Source organism: Cryptomeria japonica, chromosome 10 (genome assembly GCF_030272615.1).
Source record: "Cryptomeria japonica chromosome 10, Sugi_1.0, whole genome shotgun sequence".
NCBI classification, from domain to species: domain Eukaryota; kingdom Viridiplantae; phylum Streptophyta; class Pinopsida; order Cupressales; family Cupressaceae; genus Cryptomeria; species Cryptomeria japonica.
The window spans coordinates 87,728,072-87,740,840 of NC_081414.1; positions in this window are offsets into that span (position 1 = coordinate 87,728,072).

Here is a 12,769-nt window from a genome sequence, read left to right on the forward strand (position 1 = left end):
AAAAGAAGAAGGATGAAGATGAAAAATAGAAGAGAAAAGAGGAAGAGCAGAAAAGAAAAGATGAAGAGAAGAAGAAGCAAGAAGAAGAAAGGAAAAAGAAAGAAGAAGAGGAGAAGGAAGAAAAGAAGAAGAAGGAAGAAGAAGAAACGGGGAAGAAGGAAGAGGAAGAAAAGAAGAAGAAAGAAGAGGAGAAGAAGAAGAAGGAAGAGGAAGAGAAGAAGAAAAATGAAGAGGAAGAGAAGAAGAAGAGGGAAGAAGAAGAAAAGGAAGAGTAGAAGAGGAGAGCAGAGGAGAAGAAAAAGGAAGAGGAAGACAAGGAAGAAGAGAAGAGAAAAGAAGCAGAAAAGAAGAAAGTTGAAGAAGCCAAGGAACGTGAAGCGGAAAAAAGCTCTCAGGTGGAGACTCCGAAGGCAACCGGAAGTCAACTATCACCGGTTCATCTCTCTAGTCCTATCGATCTCCAATCTGCAAGTGAGTCAGAGCTTATGCAGAGCATCAAGGTTGCTCAAGAGCGCCTTGAGATCATTCACAGGAAAAAGGAACAGGACATCATTCAGGCAGCTGTAGACACTCTTACTGGTTTAATCCCTGGTACTAATCTTCCTGACACTGATTCATCACTAGCACAACTTAAACTTCTGTGTACTGTAGTGGATGATCAGGTGTAGAGTCTAGAAGAAGCAACAGAGGCCAATGTAAAGAAAGAGCACCAAAAGGCTCTTAATGTTGCTCTAGTAAAGAAATTAAATGAGCTTAGGACTGAACTGCTAAAGGATCAAAAGGACATAAGGAGTGCCTTGGATGAGGGAAACTTGCTACTCAGCAAAATCTGTCAACCTCATCTATTCTGTGATGATGTGCTAGCCAAGAAGCAACAACTTCAAACGGACTTACAGTCCTACTTAAGCACATTCAAGACTCCTTACGACTCCTTTGCAGCATATGGGCAAACCGTTCACCGGTTCCAGATCCAGTCAGCCAAGATGGAGCAAGAGATCAGCACAAGGTCTAGGGATTTGCAGGAGCTTCAACTAGTATTACTTCCACGACTGCAAATTCTCTAGAAATGCTATCTGAACCTGGATGCCCTAACAATCACACAAGAACTGAGCACAATAGATGCCATGGAGGAACAGGTATCACAAATGCAGACAGAGAAGGAAGTGGTGACCTCCCTACTTGAGTCCTGGTCTCTTTCCATGAAACAATTTTTGCAAGACTATAAAGTAGTTTTTGACAAGTATTATTCATTATTGTCATAAACTCTTTTATATATATATGGAAACAGGTTTTTCAGCGGTACTTTGTCATTGTTGGCAAAGGGGGAGAAGTATATATGTTTTTTTTAAATTAAATTTTGAAATTTTGATATATCAGGGGAGAAGTATATCAGAGGGAGAAGTATCTGTTTTGAAATTTTGATATATGTTGTGATATATGCTATATGCTCTGATGATTATGCTCTGAATGCAAAACTTCTATACATTCTGTTGATTAAGGGATAGTGTATATGCTTAGGGGGAGAAATTTTGTTAATGACAAGTTTTTCTGTTGTAAAACACATAGATGTCAAAATTTTATTTTCCTAAGTGTTGCCATCAATGCCAAAGGGGGAGATTGTTGGCATTTTTGTGGTTTATGTTGTGATTGTCATTGATGGATACACACTTGTATTGAGATCCCCTTTATATGTATGAGTTTATGCTCAACCGATATTTGTTCCAACCGGTATGTTGTATACTAGTCTCTAGACTAGTGGCGATTTTGCAGAATGTGTTTCCCGGTCTGAAGCGACATGTCGACCCCAAGCGGTTCGTAGATCACAAGCGGTATGAGGGAGCAAAGTGGCACAACACATTCTTACTAGTCTTCATTTTTTGTCAAACCGGCAATTGGTATTTTGTATGAACCAGTAATACTCTGTGATGAGTTACCAACCGACATTTTGTGATGAGTTACCAATCCACCGATTGTTTGACGGTGCCGACACATTGACGGTGATTCTTGTGTCATGTCACTGAGTGTGTCTAGATTCATTGAACCTAGGAAATTGTAAAGAAATCCTATTGGACTGACATGAAATTAGATTCCTTTAAAAGGACATCATGTCTAGGGTTTTTGAGTTGTTGAAGAGGTTGCGAAAAGGGTTAATGTTGAGCTAGGGTTTAAGGTGGATGTTGAGTTGTTGGAAGAGCGATCTTATATGAGAAGATCAAGTTGTAACTGAGAGAGAGATAGAGAAGACTGAAGTAATGCTGGAATGCATTAGCTGTGAGCACTACTAGATCTAACCAAGCAGTTTGTGCTATTAGACAGATCAAACACTTGTTGATTACTCACATCTTTAACAAGTCTGTAGCCCCTAATCGAGTAGGCTTCAAAGCCTTTGTAAAATCCTCTAACAAGGTGGTTCACACATGTGAATCTAAAATCCTCTGACAAGGTATTCTTTAATCGGACTTATCTCCTAACAGAGATTGAGATTCCTAACAAGATCTGTTCTGGTGAAGAACATTGTAAGACCTTAACCGGTCTGGTTTCTATTCTACAGATAGTGACTTGTGAGTTCCATCTCACCGTGGTTTTTTTTCCCAGTTGGGTTTCCATGTCAAATATCTTGTGTTATGGTTGTATTACTTTTATGGGTGAATGTTTTATTCGCATTTTGGTTTGCATGTGTGGTAACCGATTTGACTGTCAGACTGCTTTACTGGTTTATCTTTAGACTGTGTAAGTGTTTTAGTGCAAATATTTTTAGCATACTAATTCACCCCCCCCCCTCTTAGTATTCATCACAATGTACTCCTTCACACTAGATTCCTTCTGTCTCAAACTCTGCAACTTTCAGAACAGATCCACTTGATAATTAGCTGGCATAAATTTTGAATTCAACTTAGCAACCATCTGATCCCATGTATTGATCTTCTCTTTATCTCTCCTTTGTCTATCAACTTGCAAATGTTTCCACCAAAGAGATGCATGACCTTTCAACTAGAAACAGACATATTTCACCTTCCTTTCTTCTGCAATGTTTTCAAAATCAAAATATTTCTCCATCTTCGAGATCCAATCCATCAATTCATCTGAATCCAACTTTCCATCATATTCTGGTGGGGTAAAAGGAGGTTTAGTATTTGCCCTGCTCAAAACCCTCAAAAAACTTTCCTCCTCTGGATCAACTACCGGTGGGTTTACTTGTTATGTCGGGGCTCCTTCTCCTTTATCTTCACTTACATCTTCAATGTGTTGGCCTCTTCTCTAGGTTGTCTCCACAGATTCCTTGAACCACTTTTTCAAACAATCGATATCATGGACAACATATCTGATCACAAATATTATCTCAACTCTCTTCCCAACTATCATTCACACTTCTACAATATCAAATATACTTACACGTAATGTGCTCTTCACATCAATTCACATCCATCCCATACTCAACTCATACATCCACACACCTATGTATACAAGATAATTGATTGAAACCCTAAACTAGGTCAGCCACTAATGGGTATGTGCACAAAGATGGTGGTCAGAAAAGTGGACAACACCCAAAAAAAAACATGAAAAAACAAGTAGTGTGTATGTGGTTATAAAATTTGAAATCATTGTGTAAGCACTTAGGTCCATTGTTCCAGAGCCTAAAAAAGGTAGCTCGTACGTGCTGCTTTTAGGAAAGTGAGTGTGTACACTCTACTTTTAGGAAAGTGAGCACGTACGCGTTGATTTTAGGAAAGTGAGAGTGTACGCGCTAATAAGCCCTAAAGGACCACATAGGCGGTACCTATCAAAAAAAGTTTTTTTTAAAAACTGGGTCTTATTTTCTCGTGATAGCCACATTTTTTTCCCCATTTCCTCTGTGAAACCATGAATGAGGTGCCTCATTTCTCCTCCAGACACTATGGATCAAGGTTAGTTTTCCTTAATTTTTGTCTTTCTTTCTCGTTTGTTCAATTTGTTTTACATTTGAATTTAATTTCGTTAATTTTGATTAGGTTTTTCCATTTTTTTTTTTCAAAAACCAAATTCTGATAATCCACAACAAGAACAACAAAATGTAGCTCCTGAAAACCCACAAGATACACCCCCAATTCCTTCTTTTAACTGCACACCTGAAACACATGAGCAATTAATTAATCAGTTAGGGCAAAATACGTCTAAAATAAATAGACTGATTGATAAATTGAAAACATCCAAACTTGAGCATCATAAATCCCTTGCCACTAGCCTAGAAACATTAGCTAGTGGTGCCATAGATGTTTCCACACAAATTACAAAATGGGGAAACTTTAGGGATAGGTGTCGTCAATACTATGCTGATGGGTTATCATGTGAGGGAGTGAAAAACAAAAATATTAGTAAACAACAAATATGTGCCCTTTTTGTTGATCCTAAAACTGGTCAGTCATTACCTCTTAACGCAAAGAGGTTTCCCATACATAAGTGTACCAATGTGCAGATGAAGAATTTTTTTGGTAGAGGTGGTGGATGGTCTTTGATGATCCACCTTGTAATAATTATGAGGTGCCATTGTATTTTTTGAGAAAACTATATTGTGAGTTTGTGCTCAATGTGCGGCCAAACTATTTTGACATGAGAGAGTTCCACGGTAGAGGTGGTGGATCTGCCCAAGGTATACCTGGAGCTCATTGGCGAGTAGCCCCAGAGAGTCATTTCCACCTAGCACCCAAACCTAAGGTGCATCAGGTTGTCCCAATAGAGCTGAAAGAGTCAATGGAGCTACCGACTCTTCAGGTGACCACAACATTGACTAGTGTCATCATCCAACATGGGACATCGTTAGCACACCCTATTGTACTGGATGATAAGCCATTAGTTGCTCCAAGTGGTGACAGAGAGCCCATTCAACATATGTGTGTCAGTTTCTCGGGGATATGCTCAGGGATAGATGATGCAGTCAGTGCAGATGGATCCACATCTCATTTGTGCATGATTTACGAGAGTAGATGTTAAGCTCACACGACTGAGGATTGGGCAATGACAAATGAGTTGATGGACATGGTTTTTGCCCATTAGCGATAGACACAGGTGTGTTGATTTGAATTCATAGCATTTTATTTATCAGTCACTTTAAATTTCTAATTACATAAATGAATTTTTATTTATTCATCGATTTAAGCTGAGACAAATAATATGCATTTCAGGATGCAGCAACGATATCCCATACTCCTCCCGTAGTTACTACAGCTGCAACTTCGATGCCTAAGGTATAAATTTTGTAACATGTTAAAATAGAATAGTACACTTTGAATTCAAAATATTACAAGATATAATAACTGTCTTTAATGCTTGGTCCAATTTTTGGTTTGTAGATGTTGACATGGACCAAATGTCCTAGATTGATGACATCACGCTCTCAGTGATCGATTTTGGCCTACAAGGCTATACGGTATCATATTTTGTAAAACCCTTTTTATGTATTAGATGGAATATGCAAGCCATTTTATTTTAGATTTTTTAAATTATATGTAATATATTATCTATACTAATATCTCATGTTAATTTTGTTTTTTTAGGGTACCCCCTCCGTGTCTACGCCTCGTCCTAAGAAAAAGAATTCCTCAAAGACGCCAAAATGTGGGAAGAAGGTAATTGAACACATTTTTAGTTGTACAATTGTTTGAAAATATTGAAATCGAGTATTAGTTGCGATTTGTAGATTGATTAGTGTTTTTGTCTATTTTACATGTACAACACCCATTGAGCTATGTGGATTTTTTGAATGCACCTGATTCGCTCGTGGATAAAGAGAGGGTGGAGGTATGTATCTCTACTTTATTTTATTGATTTTATGATTATATGCACGCATACATGTGATACATTATAATCTTATAATTTTTTCATACAAGAAATATCCATAGTTGCTTCATCAATGGCGAGCCCTCCTCTGTGCACTAGAGAAGCATCTCAAGATCCGGTACATTTTTGTTTGATATATTACATTAATTTTTTTTAGCCTACAATACTTATTATTATATTAATTGTATTTAATCTTTGATCATTTTTTGTATCTAGGTAATAGCGACAGTTTCTCCATCGATGGTGAGCCATCCTTAGTCCATTGGAGAAGCATCTCAGGCATTGGTACACCATTGTTCTCTATATTATAGCTTTTAAGTGTTTTTGATGTATTTATGTTAGTACATTGTATTAATTATACATTTAATCTACAAGAGACCCCTTCTTGGTATGGCCATAACATGGATCCTTTTAAGTATGTCTTCAAGAAAACTCCTAAGAGTGACAAGGAGAGGAGAGCAAAGACATTAGCTCTGAGATCAGTCGATGAGGTAATCTAAATTTCAATTGCAAAGGAATTATAGTTAAATGCATAGTTATGTTGTTAATTGTGAACTATTTTCTACAAAAGAATTCTAACTTGGCTTTTGAATTGTGGTTTTGCAACCATCTATAGAATCGCGTACTGCATTGAAGAGGCTCGAATTTCATGATCCACCACAAGTTTAGGATCATATAGTGTTAGTTTTGGTCATAGAATGACCAATACATGTAGATATATTCTACATTTTTATTGTATATCAATTTGGACATGGCATATGCCACACTTTTGTAATACTTGTAGTGACTTGGAAAACATATATATATATATATATATATATATATATGTTGATATTCGATCCAATAAATGTGTATTGAGTTCATTATTGTGTATTCATTTTATTTCATGGCTATCCTTTTATAAAGTCAATTGATCATTTGCCTATGTAATCAACAATATGAATATAAACAACAAAAATCTATGATATAAAACATTGCAATCGTGGAATATAATTTGATAAAATTTATAAAATGTTGAATTAATCCTACAAAACTCCTTGTATTCAGTTCATTATTGTGTATTCTTTGTATTTGGTGGCTTCCCTTTTATAAATTTAAATGAATATTTGCCTATGTAATCAATAATATGAATATAAACAACAAAAATCGACAATATGAATATAAACAACAATATGTGTGTGGTGCGAGCACCCTCAGCTCACAATGGTCAAATTTTGGTTGTCATGTGCACAAACTGACATCACAAGCGCATACAGGTGGGCATTTTTATGCTAGGCATGCTCCTCTCATGCATCCCAAAGTGTCTGAATGTCGAGAGTCATACCCTACCGGCATGATCTCTCAAGTGCCCTGAGTCCAAAAAATTCTCAAACTTTGACGAATTGTTTCTTCCAATCCAGGACACATATGATCAATCTGTTTAAACCTATGGGGTTGCGTGAGGCTCCTCTACAATGGTCTATCTTGGTTTTTGACGAATCAAATCCTTTTTCGATTCATAGCATTTTTTCTATTGCTGCAATAATCGTCAGTTGCATGCAATGCAAAGTTGCAAGATAGGCTATAATTGATTTGGTTCGTCGTATGCACAAACCGAAATCACAAGCGTGTCTGGGTGGGCAAGTTTACGCTAGTCATTCTCCTCTCATTCATCCCAAAGCGTTGGAATGTCAAGAGTCATAAGCTACCGATGCGATGTACAAGTTGTTTGACAACTTTTTTGAATTTTTTTTTGACAATAATGATAATTTTTGCTAAAATTGTATCTAGACTAAATCTATGACCCCTATGATCCGATAATGACTCAAATAATTCTCCATGATTATACAAGAATCAAGAATGCTCATGATTGACTTTATCACATCACATAAACTCAAAACATAGTCACAAAACAGACACAAAAAATACTCACAAAACATTGTCACATATTATTCAAAAATTTACCTCTAAATATGATCAGATCATCTCTTGGCTATTTGAATATACAAAAAAATGTCTTACAAATCATCTTGTGGGCTTTTATACAAAATTTGGCATTACAATATGTGCGATTCAACTCATCGCCATTTTAATATACAAAATTTGGCATCTACATATGTACAAATCAGCTCATTTCCATTTGAATATACAAACATATGCCCCTAAACATGTAAAAATCAGCTCATGGGCATTTATATATACAAAAAAAGAATATACAACGATTCGTCAATGATATATACAAAATTCTCAAAATCATTCTACTTTGAACTATAGAATCAATCAAGTGAGCCTTCAGGATCAGCTCTAAATTGTATTGTGTCAAGTATTGCCTCATGGTCAGATTCACAAATTTTCCATAAAATCTTATTATGAGGTCTACCACAATACTTCATCAAATGAATATTTGTTGCAGCAATAAGGTTAGAGAAATGAAGAATATGTCGGTGTGTTTCAAAGTCCTCGAACAACCAAACATCAGAATTCTTGATAGAGTATCTCCTAAGCCATGTTCATGTCACGACAAAAGACCCTATTGGGTACTCAATACCCTCTCTGTCAATGATTGTGGTTGTCAATTTTCTTTTAGGATCAACACAACAACACAAATAGTAATCTATTCCTTCTTCATTGTTCTCTTTTGCAACAACTGCATACACATGACCTGCATTTTATAAAGTAATAATTAATACCAAAAATAAAATATGATGTACAACAAAATGAACCAAAAAGAATACTTGCAAAAAAATTAACTCAAAAAATCACCTGAAACCACTAGGTCGAGTACATGGTCAAAATCCACTGATGTCTCTATCTGGCTCAATTGTAGTGCTTTGGGAATTTGATATGTATCAATGGGAACCAACAGTCTACAAGATCATTTGTCAACCCACTCTTGTGATTCACATTCTTCCCACAAACAATACATGCATGAAGAGCAAAAACATACCATCTGTCTCATACAAATTACTAGTGAACTTGCATTTGAACTCATACATGAGTGCATGTCACTCGATCCTACAATAGTACAACAATCTAGATAGTTTTCAATATTAGATTCAGTGATCAACCAAAAATATCTATGAACCATTGACGTACCTAGATTACCTGGACCCGTTGTAAACTTACACCATCACACAATTGTTTCTGCATCTATCAATTTAGCACCACCTTCATACTTCAATTCTTCTCTAACTAGGGCTCTTTTTACACATGCTCCTGTACCATTGTTCTCTCCCTTACCATGTCCATCCTCAGTGAAAATCCAAAAATGTTGTACACCGCTTGTCATATGCATCCTTGTCAACCAATAAAGCATCCTTGTATTCTTGAATTGTGCGGTGCAATTATCTGACCATATTAAGTGTTGTTTCTATTGTATGTTCCTTTCCCTTAAACTATCATAGAAAACTTTAACGTATCCTTGTACAAACTCTGATGAATGAGTACGATCATTGCTTATGTAGAAGTGATACTCTCTTACAACCTTTCTATCCTCTTCTGTGCTATCATCTTCATGCATGAATGCTATGTGTACAAAAATAGAAACTTGGGTAGAATGATAATACATAGAGTGCACTTCATTTTGAGGTTGCAATGTATAATCTTCAGCAAAATCAATGATAGAGACAATGGTGCCAATAGGAAATGTGTCCTTAGATAACTTGAATTGTTCATCTAACCATCAAGCTCTATGTGTATGCATTATGTACTCATAAACTACTTTCTCTTGAAACATTGTCATAAATTCAGCTACACATATATCATTTTTCAATAGCTCACATCTCTTCAAATATTTTCCATCTATAACTCCATATGTGATTGTCTTGTATTTTCCAAAAGAAACTAGTTTCCTACCAATTTCATGTGTGCTCTCCAAATATACACATCTTGGTAATTGTTGCAAACCACCACATATAGCACAAAAACCTTCCAAACAAGGCATCTTATAATAAATGCAACCATTATGTCTATTACATAGCACAGTTGAAATAAATTCTCTTACCGACTTAGGAGGTGCTTGTATATTGCATTCCTACAAAACATCGTTAGTGTGCAAAGTAGAACAAATAGGACGAAAAACATCATAGTGCATGGAAAATTCAATATGCATCCTACAACAACACATGGTGCATACATGATTAATCTTAATATAAAAAGGTTTTGCCATTTCAAAAAATCTTTGAGAAATTCTTATTTGAGGAAAATTTTGAACGAATCTTTCATAAAATTTAGTTTGAGTCATATCCAAATAGTGTTTGGCATATGGCTCACGATTTGTAGACTCGATTCACCTTCTAACAACATCTCTTTGGTTGGGTGAAACTCTTGTGTTGTCATGCCAAAAAATTTCAATTAATGTTCTTAGTGCATCAACAACAACCTTGTCTTTGTGTGGTAGTCTACCCAAGAATGCCCAAAGACAATTATTGTTAGGTTCCTATATTTTTTCTCGCCTCTATAATGCTTTACATAATGTTGTTCTACTAACATTTAATGACTTACTTGTTTTGCTTATCAAACGATCTTTTTTTATTTTCTTGCTCATTATGGTTGATGTAATGACACGTCGAGTAGGATTAGAATCTTTAGTACGTGATTTTGAACCAATAGCTTGATATGCATCAAATAGATTTCTCACAATAGTTCTTTCACTGTTACTTTCAGATGATCTTAGGCCTAGAATTTTCATTGTCTCTCAAAAATTCAAATTTTTAATCATTTGAACTAATTAACATCTTGCAGTTTGATTTAAGTTTTCAAAATAATTTTGCCATATTGTTTTAACCATTCTCCTACAAGTTCATTCATTCATTTTATCAGGCATTGGCTTCAATATATTCTCATCAATGTCAATTAGATACTTTGGTTTCCTACAAATGATTCTAGGAGGTGTTAACATTGATACATTATGTACATTCAATTCATCAAATAGAGAAGGTGTATGTTCATCATTTAATTGATTATTCAATGTGGTATCTTCTTCAATTGCATTAGGTACATTATGTTCATTTGGTAAATCGAATTGAGATGTTGAGGATGACATACCTTCTTCTCCCATTGTTCTTATGACATGTAATTTCTTCATACATTGCCTTTGTCTTTCATTTTTAGCCTCTCTTTGTTCCATCGTTCCTCACTTGTTCTTTCCCATGGTTGATATCAATTGTCCTAAATAGAATCATATTACATATATATGTAAACAAAAGTTCATAAACAAACAAATAACCATAAATATGCATCTTATCATTATTTTTTTGAATAAAAAATATTAAACAATCACAATAATATTAACAAAACTAATAAGAACAACAATTCAATCATTTGAAATCATGCAAAACAAAAAATTCACTTACTTCTATGTATAAAACAGTGATAGAAGTGTAGACACAGTTGGAGTGGGGCCTTCAACGACCTCAAAAACGTCTTTTGAGGTCGTTGAGGAACTTGGGCAAATAAAACTATGTCTAAGTACCCCATACGCACTATATTAATAAACGCGTGCGTGTTGTTAGTCCATAAAATGTTGACAAGCCCAGCGGTATTTTTTTTCCACCTTGTACTAATAATTAGCGCGTGCGTGCTCCTACACCTTAAAAATGTTATGGAACGACAATGAACTAATAGGATCAATACCCCATACGTGCTTACAAGTAATAAGTAATGTGCACGCACTTACAAGTAATAAGTAGCATGTACGCGCTTACAAGTAATAAGTAGCGCGTACGCGCTCCTACGCCTTAAAAATGTTATGGCAGGGTAGCAAACTAATAGGCTCAGTACCCTGTACGTGCTATTTGTAGCAAAGAAAATGTGAAGGAAAAGGGAGGGAGAGAGAGGGAGAGAGAGACTGAGGGAGGGAGGGAGGCAGGGAGAGAAAGGGAGAGAGGGAGAATGAGAGAGGGGGGAGAGAAGGGGGAGGGAGAGAGAAGGAGCGAGGGAGGGAGGGAGAGCAGGGGAGAGAGAGAGAGAGAGAGAGAGAGAGAGAGAGAGAGAGAGAGAGAGAGAAGGGGTATGGAGGAATAGAGAAGGGGAGAGAATCAAGTCTATTTTTCACTTAAGTCTCTCTCTCTCTCTCTCATTGTTTATCTCAAAAGTCTCTTCCTCTCATCCTCTATCTCTCTATCTCACTCTCCCCTTCTCTTAGGTGTATCTCTCTCTCATTCTCTCCCTCTCTCCTCCCCCTCCCTCTCTCCCTTTCTCATTACCTTGCTTTCTCACTCTCTCCCTCTCTCCCTCTCTCCCTCTCTTCACACCTCTCTCTCTCTAATCTCTTGTACTCTCTCTCTCTCTCTCTTGTCTCTCTCTCTCAATCTCTATATATCTATCTCCCTCCTCCTCTCTTAAGTGTATCTCTCTCGCATTCCATCCCTCTCCTCCCCCTCTCTCCCTCTCTAGGGTCATATGGTATTCTTGGGGGTCATATGGTATCCTAGGGATCCATGCATGTGTCCTAAGGGGTCATAGGACACCATATGACTCCTTAGGACACCATATGACCCATAACGACACATAAGAGGTCATATGGAGTCCTAAGGGGTCATAGGACACCATATGATCCCTTCGCACGCCATAGGACCCATAATGACACCAAATGGTGTCCTAAGGGGTCATAGAACACTATATGACCTTTTAAGACACCATACAACCCATAACAACACCGTATGGAGTCTTAAGGGGTCAAATGGTGTCCTAAGGGGTCGTAGGAGACCATATGACCCCTTAGGACACCATATGACCCCTTAGAACACCATATGACCCCTAACGACACCATATGGTGTCCTAAGGGGTCATAGGACACCATATGACCCTTAGAACACAATATGACCCCTAACAACATCTAAGGGGTCATAGGACACTATATGATCCCTTAGCACACCATATGACCTATAACGATACCAAATAGTGTCCTAAGGGATCATATAAGAGCATATGACCCTTTAGGACATCGTATGGTGTTGTTATGGGTCGTATG